Source organism: Taudactylus pleione, unplaced genomic scaffold (assembly GCF_031769625.1).
Source record: "Taudactylus pleione unplaced genomic scaffold, aTauple2 ptg000054l, whole genome shotgun sequence".
Taxonomy (NCBI): Eukaryota; Metazoa; Chordata; class Amphibia; order Anura; family Myobatrachidae; genus Taudactylus; species Taudactylus pleione.
Genome location: NW_028284456.1, coordinates 6,701,811 through 6,717,251, shown reverse-complemented (window position 1 = coordinate 6,717,251; position 15,441 = coordinate 6,701,811). Strand labels below are relative to the sequence as shown.

Here is a 15,441-nt window from a genome sequence, read left to right as displayed (position 1 = left end):
TGAAACTTATACTTTATCCTGTATTTATGCCCCCACAGGGCCTAATGCAGAATTTTTTTCATCTTTATATGTGACTATACAAGCTTGGTCAGAGGGCACCTTAATAATGGGAGGTGATCTTAATGTAGCTCTAGACTCCTCGTTGGATGTCTCTGGCAGTCCTAGACATGAGGGACGGGCTCGCTCTGCTCCCTATACCATGGCATTGCTACTAGATTCCCTGGAGCTAATTGATCCCTGGCCATGTCTTCACCCGATATCTAGGGAATATACCTTCTTCTGCCATCTCCATAAAAAATTTTCCAGACTAGATTATTGACTGATGTCCAATTCCTTACTACACAGAATATTAGATGCTTCCATTGAGGACATACTTATTTCAGACCATGCCCCTGTTAAATTAAAGTTACAGTTGGAATCTCCTATATTTCGCTCCCCAAATTGGCGTTTTCCTGATTATTTGGCCTCCTCGGAGGATTTTCAACAATATTTACAACAGACTTTCTTAAATTATGTATCTGATAATTCTGAGCATGTTGGAAACATTAATCTTTTTTGGCAGGCATCGAAACCAGTTGTGTGAGGTTATTTGATTTCCTATGTAGCATCAAAAAAAAGAGATATACAACAGAAATTTTCCCAAGCCGCTAATACAGTGTCTTCTAAATACTCTGCTCTATTATCAAACCCAACAGAAGCTAATAGAATATCATGTAGAGATGCTAAAACTGTTTACGACTCCCTTTGTGAAGAACAAGCTCGAATGAATATTACTTATCGTAATAATAGATATTTTCGTTGGGGTAATCGCCTGGGTAAATTATTGGCGCATTTGGTGAAATCTGCAACTGCACCTAAGCATATTTCATCCATTCAATTAGATTCGGGTTCAATGGGATCCACTCCAAACCAGATTAGTGAGGCTTTCCTTAGGTACTTTGAATCTTTCTATTTGGAATCTCCTGACCACCCCACACAAGGTATGGAATTTTTATATAAGGCTGATCTTCCAACCCTTACTGAAGAAGACAGAAACATTTTAACGGCCCCAGTTACTGATTTAGAACTTATGTCACTCATAAAAGGTTTGCCTACAGGTAAAACGCCAGGTCCAGATGGTTTTTCAGTGGCCTATTATAAATTACTATCCCCACATCTTGTTCCTCATCTCTCTAATCTATTTAACTCTATTTTACAAGGTAAACCAGCCCCAAAAGATTTTAATATCGCCCGGGTCATCCTATTACCAAAACCAGACAAGGACCCTACGCTAGTTACCTCGTACAGGCCGATTTCTCTTTTGAACCAGGATATTAAACTTTTTACAAAACTATTATCAATAAGACTACAATTGATACTGCCTAAAATTCTTCACCCCGCTCAAACCGGTTTTCTTAAAAAATCGTCATTCAATACATAATATAAGAACACTCCTTGCAGTCATGATTAAAACCCACCAGATCCAGGGAAAAGATAGTATAGTTGTCAGCTGTGACGCAGATAAAGCTTTTGATCGAGTATCATGGGCACATTTGGGTAGAATTTTTTCTCACCAGGGATTTGGTTCGGAATTTACCCATATTTTTAATGCTTTATATCATAAGCCAACAGCTTTTCTGACCATAAATGCACTAAATACAAGATCATTTAATCTTTTTCGTGGAACAAGACAGGGTTGCCTGCTGTCCCCGCTTTTATTTAACTTAGCTCTGAATCCCCTTATCAGGCTTTTTTTTAAAGAAACTAGATGGCGAGGCATTATGTTGGTGCAAACGGAAATAAAATGTTCTGCATTTGCGGATGATTTGTTACTATATTTTGCTGAGCCAAAATTAGCAATGCCTTACATGCTAGACTTATTTGAGGCTTTTGAATTAGTATCGGGATTCAAAATTAACTACACCAAAACAGAGGCCTTAACCTTTTTTCCTGAGGCCAAATTGGGTTGGCGGGATTAATTTCCATTTAGATGGGCTAACGAGGTTGGCATCACTTATCTGGGTATTAAAATTCCGTCTCATCCTGCTAATCTATGTGATATTAACTATTTCCCTCTCCTGTCAAAGACCATTTAAGATTTTAATAAATGGTCTCATCTTTCCCTATCATATCTGGGTAGATGTCACCTATATAAGATGATATGTTTCCCCAGATTCCTTTATATTGCACAGATGCTTGCAATAATTCCGACTAAAATATTTCTGGCAATATTGAACAAGGCACTGACAAAATTTATATGGGCAGGTAAACGTCTGAGAATATCCCTATTTAAATTGCAGCAAAAAAAGGAGTTAGGAGGTGTTAATTTACCTTGTCTTCGTAATTATACCCTGGCCGCAAATTACAGAGTGGCGCTGGATTGGATTGGGGGATCTGATGTTTACATGCAAAGACATATTGAACAATCCTTTACTCCTGACTGGAGTCTGGTTTCCCTATTACACACTCCTCAAACATCTCTCCCTGCTTCATTTAAAGACAAAATTTTGTTATATTCCACATGTATGGCATGGAGACTGATTAGATCTAGTCTAAAAGTGCCCAAAACTAAATCTATCTTTCTGCCTTTATGGGGGATCCCATGTTTTCCACCTGGCCAGAATTCATCTATTTTTAAAACATGGCATGATACGGGATTGTGTTATATTTATCAATAAACTCCCCATCGCCTGATGAGTGTTCTCTCCTAACAGTGCAGGGTAAATCACCAACCATAGTCATAATGAAATAATGACACAGAGACTTATATAAGGGGAAAGGAAGGTCAGCATTATTTAATTTTAAACTAATTAAACTATTTAATGTATAACTGAACTAACTAATAGAATAAGAAAGAAAGACAGACAAAGTATGGTGGCGCAGAAAGAACGGCCCCACAATGCAAGATCACCAACTGCATACTCACATCGATCTTCTAAATGGGAGGCGAGCAGCCAGCCCATTACCACGCCCAAGGTATCCACCTCCCACCTCAATGACACGACGTGAGGCCCCCCTGGTTAGGTGGTTGCCGCTGACCCCAGTAGGGTAAAATCAGCCTAAGCCATGTATTGGAAGGGAGAGCACCTCAAGCTCCAAAGACAGATGGCGACTGCTACCGTTCTTTCCCGCCACAAGAAAAGCTGACACCAAACAACTCAATGAATAAGGGAGGGAGGGCGGGAAACAGCCAACCAGAGAAATTTCTATAAAATGGCCGCCAAGCAGCAACTCTGACATAGCACTGAAAAAACCCACCCTCTGCCAATCCTATAGGCTAACCAAACCTAACCCCACCCCACAACACTACCTCACTAAACAACTAGCCCCTTCTTGTCTAGAGGCCGACACCCACAGGCTCAGGTGTTTACTTTAACTCCTTGCATATGAAATGCACTCCGTCCTAATTCTTGAATATGGAATATTTAACTCCAATTACTAGATCGCAATTACAAGACAAATTTCCCTCCCTTTCTATTCCATTATTTCCGTATTTACAAGCTGTCAGCTATGCGTAAATCTCCCTAAGGAGTCAAAATTCTAAGTTAGATCAGCTATGCTCTCTTGATAAGATACTATATTATAAGCCTAAAGACCCCCTCACCACTTCCACCATATATACATATTCCCACCCTGAACTTAATTTCGAAACTGGTTCGGTAGGTTTGTTGAAATGGAAGGAGGTATTTCCTGATCTTACCATGGCAAACATGCTAGAAGCCTATATGAGACTTAATAAACATTTAGCTTCAGCATCATATATGGAAATGCATATAAAATTACTGCACAGGGCATATTTCACCCAAAACTAAAATTTATTATAGGAGAAGCACAAGACTCAAACTGTTACAAATGTAAAACCCCTGATGCAGATATTATGCTTTGTTTTTGGTCTTGTTCTCAAGTCCAGTCATTTTGGAAATCTCTCCAAATTTATATTAATACTATTTTGAAAATAGAGTTTACGATTACTAGTGAATGGGTTTTTTGGGGTATATATCCAACCTCTATGGAAGATGGACTGACAAAGGGGAATTGCATTATATTGATTAAATTGGCAGCTGCTGCAAAAAAAGACTATTCTGTCACACTGGATCTCGTCAGAACCTATCTCCATACACTTACTTCATACCAAATTCTCCTTTTTATTTTTTATGGACTGGACCGAAACTTCTTTGCACAAAGAGAAAATGACGGAAAGGTTTTTTGATGTTTGGCTCCCATATGTTCTCACACTTTCTGATGTTATAAAGGAAGCATTGCAAAGATGTTTTGGTTTAACAGCATGGCATAATTTTGAAGCTTTGTCCATTCTAATAGATTTAAAAGGTACAATGTGGATATTTTTTTTGTCAGTGTCTCATGGTTCTAAAATATATACCCTCTAATCTATGTACCATGTTTAATTTACCCGATATTGTAATATTTATGTATTTTGTCATTTTTGCCAATCTGTCAATAAAAATTTGTTGAAAAAAAAAACAGTGGGCGCTCAATAGCTCCATCCCTGTAGCCAGAGGCTGGAGCTCACTTCTGAGCTCAACCTTCTGGCTCCCACAGTGTGTATAGGGAGAGACGTTATGCCATCTCTCCAACAGCGCCGAGTGAGAGGAGCTGTCGGACAGCAGCAGGCACAGGTGTGGGGTTTCAGGTAAGCATAGTGTGTCATTATGTGTAAAGGGCATTATTACTGTGTGTACTAGTACTGTGGGCATTGTATAAGGGGCACTGCTTCTGTGGGCATTGTATAAGGGGCACCACTACTCTGGGCATTGTGTAAGGGGTACTACTACTGTGTAGCATTGTGTAAGGGGCACTACTACTGTGGGCATTGTGTATAAGGGGCACTACTACTGTGGGCATTGTGTATAAGGGGTACTACTACTGTGGGCATTGTGTATAAGGGGTACTACTACTGTGGGCATAATGTGTACAAGGGGCAGTACTGTTGGCATTGTGTATAAGGGGTACTACTGTGTGTCGTAACATAAGGGATACTACTATGTGGTGTAATGTGAATCAGTGGCGCTATGTACGGTGTAATGTGAATACGATTCTGCTACTGTGTGGAGTAATTTGAATTGGGGGGTACTATTGTGTAGCCACGCCTCTTCCTTGTGAGACCACACACCACGCTCTGAAGGCTAGCATTATCCCTTTTTAAAAGCTGGGAGAGAGGGCGCAAATTTATAGTTTGTAGGGGGGCGCCGAACACCCTAGCACCGGCCCTGCCCATACATTACCAGATTTTCATTCCAACCAGCAAGATTGGACAGATCTCTGACAGATAATTGCATAGTGTATGCCCAGCATAAGAAAGAGCAAGTAACAGCATCTTGGTGAAACCATGCTGCACTGCAGGTGGGGGAGACATAAATGTGCAGAGATTTAGATTTGGGTGGGGTGTGTCCAAATTGACATCTAAATTGCAGTGTAAACATAAAGCTGTGCAGCATTTGCTACATGCAAAATCAGCCAGTATTTAACCCACATGCAAAAAAAACTATGTATATATTTGCACCCCTTGCATTGCAACATGGCTTGTCCAGGTACACAGTTAATTGCTCTTCGTTGCTCTGGCCCTGATTCAGAGCCGGACGCTCTTTCAGAGCACTCGCTCTGAATCAGGGCGGCTCTTTTTTTTTTTTTTGGAGCCGGCCTTCTGGCCGCTCGCTAAGCTCTTTAGCGAGCGGCCCGGTGATGGTCGCGATGGTCTCGACCATCGGGTTTGCGACGAGACCCTTGTGGTAGGGTCTCGTCTACCGCAAGCCCCAGTGAGCTTCCGGCTCTAATAGAGCCGGAAGCTCTCCACTGACATCACTCGTGATGTCAGTGGGGCCACCCCCAAACTGTAGGCGTTCCTTCGGGAACGCCTGTTTGGCAAGCCACCCCCCCGACCCGCCTACAAAATGGGGCGAGCTGACGATCAACATCGACAGCCATCCTGTTTTGCTGCGAGCCCAGGAGCGATGGAGCTGCCGTTGCTCACGCACGCCGGGGCTCGCGCACGCAGGAGCCGGCTCTGGCGTGCGCATGCGCAGTCGGGGACCATCGACCCGCTTACGATCTCTGAGCGCTCGCGAACGGGTCTGAATCAGGCCCTCTATTCCCAACTCTGAATAAGGCAAGTCTGCAGATACGTGCATAAGACCCTTTTTCATTATATAATATTACGTATTGTAGATACATTATAAAAAAATATCTGTTTAAAAAATATGAATACCTAATAATGTTTATACCCAAATGTCGCTATTTAGCGTTGTTAGTCGCACAAGAAATAATTGCTTTCCAGACTTTGAGTGTGGTTTCAAAGCACAAAAAGTTATTATTCACATAAAAGAATTCAGTTCCACGCTTTGATCTAAATACAATTAGCGCAAAAGATTATACATTCACAAGGTACAGTCGATGCATACGCAAGCGCTCTGGATCCAGATTTCTCGGCATCAAAGGTGAAGCCTCTGTCAAAAGAAAGAATATGATGACTACCTGAAAGTGCTCTGAAAGTGCTCTGAAAGTGCGCTCGCTCTGAATCTGGGCGTTTTGGGTTTTTTTTTGTGTGGCCTCCTGGCCGCTCGCATAGCTGTGGGTGACCACCCACAGCTATTGCGAGTGGCCAGGATGATGGTCGCGATGGTCAAGACCATCGCGACCATCGGGCTTGCGACAAGACCCTTGTGGTAGGGTCTCGTGGCCGCAAGCCCCAGAGAGCTTCTGGCTGTAAAAGAGTGATGACTCACAAGTGATGTCAATGGGGCCGCCCACAAATGGCAGGCGTTGGCTTGGGAACGCCTCCATTTGTGAAGCCACTCCCCGGCCACGCCTACCAAACTGGGCGAGCTGTCAATCACCATCAACAGCTCGCCCCCTTTGGTGCGAGACCCGGAGCGACGAAGCACCCGGAGCGTACTGGGTCTCGCGCATGCGCATGATGGAGCCAGCTCCGTAATGCGCATGCCCAGTGGGCAAACATTGACCCAGTTGCGAGCGCTCAGTGCTTGCAACCGGGTCTGAATCAGGCCCAGAGAGTGGGCAATACAATAGAAACGAGTTGGCATAGTCCCATTGGTTCTTCCTCTTGGTTCTTCTGTTATGATACAGTTCATAGGTCAATTTGTACAGTAGTGCTTCAACCCTCTAACGTCTCTATGTGTGTGTTTTCCCGCCGAATAACTAAACAATAGACACTACATACAAAGTACATTCTATCACCTAATTCTCTATAATTCATAACTTGCAGACGCATGATGCGATCACCTTGCTGATGGAACCGGAGATCTGCAAATAAAGTGGATTAGAATGGCACCAAACATGGTCTGCTTATCATGTACTAAACCTTAGATGTCAAATACATTCATTTCACGACATAATTGATAACAAGTAAAACCACTAATATTAACCTTAATACTAGGGAACCTTTCAGTGTAAGTGTGCAATGTGTAAGTGTAGGGCTATTAAGAAAAGATGCTAGTATGCGTTGTGCGTCTATGTGTTTGTGGAGTACACCATGGTACGTGCTTTGCGGGGTTGTTCATATTATGTGTATTAATAAATGTACGTATTGTATTGTGAGGACTTTTAATGTAGGTCAGTGGCAGACGCTCGATGCTAATTATCATAATATAGCGCCGTACACGGAGGTATCGTGTAGGTGGCGCAAGATGGCGTCGTGCGGACAACGCAAAATGGCGTAGTGCAGATTTTATTTTTAGAATTTAGGTCTCAGCCAACCATCCGGCTTCGACAAAATCATTAGGAAAAATGATTAAACCCCCGACTTGAATGTTAGATAGTTATAAGAAAAATACAAACATTAATATAGAAGATTATTTAATAATCAAACTGACATAAATGTAGAAACGGGAATACAAAGCAATAAACATGAGACTACTGTATTCTTAATTCATGGGTGGGTAACCTTTTTTCTGCCGAGGGCCATTTTGATATACATATATACATATAACATTATTCGCGGACCTGGTGCAGGCCAAGCCCCCTTCTTGTGTTGTCACACAGGGGCGGGGCCTCAATTGCCAGTGATTACAGCAATGCTCGGAGCATCCTCAGTGGTGTTACCATCTGAAGCGTCCTAAGGACGCTCCAGGCAGCACTGCTGCATAGACCAAATGATTCCAGGGGCCTTATACTGCCCCAGGGCCTGAGGTTCCCCATCCCTGACTTAATTGAAGGTAAGGAGGAACAAGGCAAGGGAATACATAGTAAGTAGGCAGGAAGCCCCACAAGGAAGGTATGGGTACAGATATTTTGTACCTACCATCCTCTCAGCCTACAGTATATGGATATGGACTTCAAAATATAAGAAGAGTGAGGATTACAGGATAAATGTGACACAGAAAGGACAACTAGCAGAATGTCTACTCTGCCAACCTGACTGGGTCTAGACACACAACTATGAGAGATTCCCCCAGAGTAAGTAAGCCATATCGGAAATAAGTAGATCATGGATGGATGCAAATTTTCTACAAACAGATCTGTTACAAAGTGCACAAGAGAGATGTACATAAGGGGTTGGAAGAACAAGATTCATTGGGGTGGTGGGTAGAAAAAAGAGTGTAAGATACTGTACTAGGGTTGGGGTGAGATGTTGCCATAAGAAAGAGCTAGAACTAGAACATGGGAAGATGATTTCTGATTGCAAAATTTGTTTCAGCTTGTGTGAGAAATGGTGAGGGGAAAATAATGATAATAGGGGGAGAAAAAGGAGATAGAAGAGGAGTTTGGAGAGCAATGTGATAACTTTGCTGCAGTAGAGAATTTCTATTGGTAGATTTATGGTAGAGTGTTGTAGCCAGTCCTTTTCATATGGCCCATGGCGCATTCTATATTGAAGCACTAGGCCCATGACCCATGCTTATTCCGTTATTAGGTGTGAGTGAGGAGTTATTTATTCTTCTATTAGGTGTGAGGAGCTGTCATGCTCCCACTCTCCAGCCATGATTTTCCCACAAAAACAGCCTGGTTTTTCCATGAAAACACAACCCGTTTTTCCCATTAAAACACAGCCAAATTAGGGTAATAGCCCCTTCTAAATAAACCAAGGTTCTAGGTAATTTTCCCTAGCCCAGAAGCCGGCTGGCACTAGATAAAATCAAAAGGGTGATAGGCATTAGGTCTTTCACCCTCCTCAAGGTTGACTATTCTCTCAACACCCCATAATTTTCCATAAAAGGCTGAAGTTGTGCTTGCTTCTAGTATCCTTGTCCTTAATGTATTGATGTTTCTGTGTTCTCAACTGCATTGCATTATCAATATTAAGAGTTTTGCCTTTAGAAGGTGTAAGTGCATTACACTGAAAGTTAGACCAGGTTATTATTTGCACAATGATGTAAGAACTGATGTGAGAATGTGATTCTGTGTTATTAGTTAGAAACATGGTTGGGTTGCACACTTTCTAGTTTATGATTAGAGAGCTGTGCGGGAGGTTGTCTGTTTATCCACAGGGTTCTGTGGTAGACTACAGTTCTTGTCAAAAAGACAAGGTTAGCTGTGGTTAGTAGCACTCTGTGTCTGAACATGCTTTTCTATGCTCTTTACTTTCCGGGTGCAGCTGAAAACCCAATGTGGAAAACACCAACCACTGCTGTGCGTCAAATATACAAAGGTGGGTTTCTGTGCTCCCCTAGTTGGGGTATAGTCTCAGAATCAAGTGGTCAGAAAGTACATGCATCAATGGTACCAATAGTCTGTAGGAAGAGACTTCTTGTTAAAATCCTTATTTCAGAATGTTATGACCATTCGTACAGTAAACACTCCCTTTTCTTTATGCCACTTCACTTGGACACTTCATAAATAGTGGATGTAGTACCTGGTAAATTTTGCAAAGTGTAGCCCACCGGTTCTCAAACTCGGTCCTCAGGACCCCAAACAGTGCATGTTTTCCAGGTCTCCTCACAGAATCACAAGTGAAAATCCACCAGGTGTGTCTATAGATAAAAACTATGGTCTGAAACTGAGTCGTAGGACCAAAATAACTGCCCCTATACTTCTTTTAGACACTTAGGGCCTGATTCAGACCCACTCGCGAGCGGCTGTCCGCTCGCAAGTGGGTCGATGGTCTGCACTGAGCATGCGCACGACGGAGGGAGCTCCGTCGTGCGCATGCGCCAGACACGACGAGCGAAGGACTTTCCTTCGCTCGTTGTGTCCGATCAAAGGGGGCGTGCTGTCAATGTTGATTGACAGCACGCCCCCTTTGGTGGGCGTGCCGGGGGCGTGCCTCCCTGACGGGGGCGTTCCCACGGAAACGCCTCCCGTCAGAAGCCGGCCCACTGACATCACTAGTGATGTCAGTGGGAGTGATTTTGGCTCTGATAGAGCCAAAATCACTCCGGAGCTTGCGGTTGAAAACCTCAACCGCAGGCTCCGGCTCGCAATTTCGATGGTCGCGATGGTCACGACCATCGCGGCCATCAAAATGCACGCTCGTATAGCCTGTGGGTGGTGACCCACAGCTATACGAGCGTCCAGGAGGACGCTCCATGAAAATGGAGCCCGGCCCTCATTCAGAGCGTGCGCTCTGCTCAGAGCGTACGGCTCTGAATGAGGGCCTTAATTCCAAGAGACTTGGAGGGTCACTTATGGAGGGAGTACCTGCAGGGGACCCCTTGCAAGCACCCAGTGTGGGTCCACCCCTGATTTTAAACATATTTAACAAACTTACCTTATGCATTTATAATTGTAAAAAACCCAAAAACAGTTAACCTCTTCAAGCGCAAAAGAGTCACACAAATGTTTGCACAGATTTACTTGATTGAAGACAGTTCCTTATTGTAGCCTACCCTCCAACATGACCCCTTCCACCCGGTACAAATTGCTCTGCTTCCGGACTTCCCACCTAATTAATGATTGCAGCCACCTGTGGTGAACTAGTTAATAGATGAGACAGGTGTTTCACCACAGGTGGCTGCAATCATCAATTAAGAGAGAAATCCAGGAGCAGAACATTTTGTACCGGGTGGAAGGGGTCATATTAGAGGGTCTGTTGTAATACACACCAGCCAGAGGATTCCATCAAACAACTCCATAAAACAGGAACAAGGAAACACTAACATACCTCCCAACATGACCCTCTACAGGAGGGACACAATGCTCTGTTCCTGCACTTCCCTGGTAATGTATGATTGCCATCACCTGTGTTGAACTAGTTAATTGATAAGAAAGGTGTTTCACCACATGTGATGACAATCATACATTTCCAGGGAAATCCAGAAACAGGGCATTGTGTCCCTCCTGGAGAGGCTCATGTTGGGAGGTATGCACTAATAGTGCACCAAATCATTCAGGCACATAAATGTAAATCAAGTAAAGTTACACTTACATATTCAGACTTAATCATATAGCTTACCTGATTGTGCAGGACTTAAATAATCCACGATATCTACAAATCCCAGCTCCCTGACAGTCTGACCCATCTACCACCTTTTGTTAGAGCACTCTGCATCCTTATCCCAAACTCATGTTAGGATACATATATTATACACCCCCAGCACTATGGCAGGTGCAGTTTCTCTTCTAACCATGGCCTCCTATGCCTGCTTCTGTGTGTCTGGGAATGCAGCTGTTTGCATTAACATGCCCGTGACAGTCTCATAATATACCCCCTGAATGGACCTTCAGCCAGCTTCCAGGAATGCCCATAACTTTTTCGCCACACTGCTGATACCGGGATATAGTCAGGATTCCGGTGCCGGTATCCTGACCACCAGGATCCTGTACCCAACCCGCTGATACCGCCTGAATAGATTGCAACAGCAGCTTTGTACTTAACTGGACATACACTGTGTAACACATAGGGGTTATCAGAAACTTTGGATTACGCACACAGTAGCAAATAAACTCTCAACTACGTGAATATGCGCATATTACATGCGACTCAGCATCATACCCTTGATGTATGGCCCAAAGAGAACACACAAACAGCCAAATCTTGTTGTTGAATAAATGTGCAGTTATCTGTTGGGGAGCTTTAGAAGACACAAACATTGGTTTTTTTTTGGGTTAGAACAAGACATTTATTTGCCTACTACCAACCAGAACAGAAAGCCCTGTTTGAATGCAAAGCAATGAACACACTTACTATATCACAAGGCACCACACAAAAGTCACTTTCCGATATTGCCCTAGTATTGAAAACAGACTGACTCACGGACTGCTACAGGAATGAAAATAGAACAGGTGGGGGAAGCAGTGAGAGCGGATGAATCAAAGAGAGTTTGTGGGAGTCAGAAAGACTAAGGGGTATATCTACACAAGGTCCATTTTGTGTTTTTGATTATTTTTTCAATGATTTTGCAAACCGACCAATTACCAAAGTCAAAAATGAGGGAGAAACAACCAAAATTACGATTTTAGAACATCGGAGCAACTAAAAATATTTTTCTTTTACATAGAAAAGAACAGAAACTATAGATTTACTAAGTATAGTTTTGAAATCCGACCATAAATTGCCACGAGAACAATGGCAAACCCACCTAAACAATATACAGTACTTGCCTGTGGCAGGCATATTAGGGTGAAGTCCTGCACATATCACTATGATCTGTACAGGTTTCACTACTGTAAATTGTTAAAAAAGGGTTCAAATTAAAAAAAAAATATGTGTGGGGTTCCCCCTAAATCCATAACCAGCCCCGGTCCACTAAGCCTAGGTTGGTATTGGAAAATAGGGGAGAAAAATGGCATGGGAGAATGAAACTGACACACAGCATGGAGTCACCCTGCCCTAATGACAACCAGCCCCAAACTGCTCAGCTTAGGGCTGGAATCTAAGAAAGTGGGGACCTTCAAAAAATGGGGTCCTTCCTCTCCCAGGACATTCAGCCCTGGGCTTTTCTCTGCACACCTGGAAGCTGTGGTTATGGATGTAATCACAGTGACCGCCATAAAAAACAGAGAGCTGAATGCAGGACAGTTGGGAGGTATGTCTCCTAGAAGATCATAGCTAGAATCTGATTGGCTGCTATGGGCAACATCTCCACTTCTAAAAACTCTCACTTTAGCAAATATAACCCTTAATCAGGGCTTCGAAAAACAAAGAAATGGGGAACTTAGATGTAGGAGTTAACCCAACACAGCTATTTAAATAGTCACGATGCAGGTCCTATCCACAGGGCAGTAGAGAGCTGGCCCGGGCCCAGGTGCGTGGCCTAATCACTTCGCCTTAAGGTGGAATAAAAACCTTTCTGTGCGCTGGGGACGGGAGGTGCTGTGAGCATACCAGCCGGGCAAAAATCATGGGGTAGCACTATCAGGGTGATTACTCCCCCCCCCCCTCCCCCCACAGGCAGAGGAGACTGAAGGACATTCAGGGAGCAGCCATAACTTGGATTAGTGGCAATTATTCAGATACTGCCTGTAGATGTGGAATGCAGGCTTTCTATGAAATATAGGCTAACTGTATCCATAGATCTCTTTAGTTCAGGTATTATGGCACTGATTTCAGCAAGACTTGCATGTATTATTTAGCAGCTTTATAATGTAATATGTCAAATGGACACTAGATGGAGCTTGAGCACTATGAGAGAAAGTGCTAAAGAATTCAGATCAATGTACAGATTTTAATAAGTGCTGGGCTTTGATAGCTTAAAATGGAAGTTCTTTATTAGCTACGTGACCAGGACTGAATACATAATTCTCTTCCTAGAGCAGTGGTTACCAAACTTTCTTGAATCATGACGCCTTCGAGTATCAACATTTTTTTCACGACACCCCTAGGTCGTAAGTTTCTTATTGATAAAATCAGAAAAAAAATGAAATTAAAATTAGTGTTCCTGTCATGTTACGGGAGGTTCCATTATGTGGTTGTGGACAAGGTGGACAAGGTTGTGCTTCTGTTTGTCCACATATTTATGATTGGCAGCCGCCAGCATTGGTTTTGCCTAACACACTGACCATAAATAATATTATTTGCTCCTGGACTACTAAACCGAGGCATCCCTGTAAGTGGACCCAGCTTCGGAACCATTGTGCTAGAGAGATTGCAGGCAGTACTATCTAGTAGTGTTGTCTTAAGATGCAAATGTGGAAGGTACAAAAATGTTGGAAAATATACCCTCAAGTTGTTTGGAGTTGGGTACTGGATGCCGGCACTAATCTCGATGTCGGCATCCTGACAGGGTTAGGATACTGACACCTGTCAGTCAGTATCCTAACCCTACCCCTCCCTCCCTGCTGCTTAAACCTAACCCTCCCCCCAGTGCCTAAACCTAACCTCTCCCTTGTGCCTAACCCTAACCCTCCCACTAGTGCCTAACCCTCCCAATACTTAACATTGGGATGCCTGCGGTCGGGATGCTGGCATCGGGAATCTGACAGGTGTTGGGAGTCTGGCACCAGCCTTCTAAGTGCCAACCTCCCGACTGCCGGTATTATGACCGCATCTCAGTTGTGTCACCTCGGAAGCACGTGCGCGTGTGGGGGGTTTTGCAGAGATTGTGTCTATTGCATATATGAAGTCAGCAATATATGGTGCATGATGTCCCCATGGAGATTGCATAGTAATATAGTTTTTCCAGATAATTTTAGCTTTTAAAACTTGGCCCAGTTATCTATCGCCAATGTAGGCTAGAAAATAGCATTTTAATTTGGTAACCATTGGATCCCTCACCGGTAACCAGCTCTTGCACAAGGGGCACCTGATATCAACATATATATATGTCCAGGTTCAAAAAGGGTCTGAACCTGGACGTATAGTGATAGCATAAACTATCACTTTAATTATTAAGGCCGGTACACACTAATTAAGATGTTCAGTAAGATACCTGCCATCATATCTTGGTAACTTTGGATAAATCACACTTTTCTTCATGTCACAGACATTGCAAGCTATTTGTTTTCCCTCATCATTCTTTCATAGTTTCCTAGATTATCTTCTTACAATTACCTTTTTCATGACTCTTTATAGGTATTGGAAAACATAAATCTGCTTTCGGTTGCCATAATGTTACATGTTTATTTTATCTTGAATTTTCTATCTTGAAATTAAAAAAATATATTGTAAACTAGATTGTTCAGTTGACCTCTACCTGTCTAATTCTCTGTACAGTGATAACGATGAATGCGCTCTATGAGGAATGGTGAATGAATAAACCATACTGTTTAGGAATCAACTGAAGATAACAGAAATTGATTGCCTAATTTACCAAATCATTTCAATTGTTTATATGGGAAACATGATGAATATGTGTTAATGTAGTAATAATACATTTACTTATTACAAAATGTAGAAGCAATTTTTAAACAATTAGTTAAGATATTAAAAGATGACATGCTATTCCATGGTTTATATGCTTATTAAAATATAGCAGTAGGTTGGTTTTGCCCTGATAATATCAACCACAAAATTCCAATTGACAGCGTTATCCATTCTGTGAACTGTGACCAGCCTTCTGTCCGTCTGGGCAGAGCCACACAATGGGTAGTTACATTTGGCTCAGTGTGTCA

General features: G+C 42.8%; 1 pseudogene; it reads right to left on the bottom strand.

The window, feature by feature from the left end:
• LOC148535219 (putative tyrosine carboxypeptidase MATCAP2) overlaps positions 1-15,441 on the bottom strand; it is a 537,393-nt pseudogene that overhangs the window by 49,709 nt on the left and 472,243 nt on the right.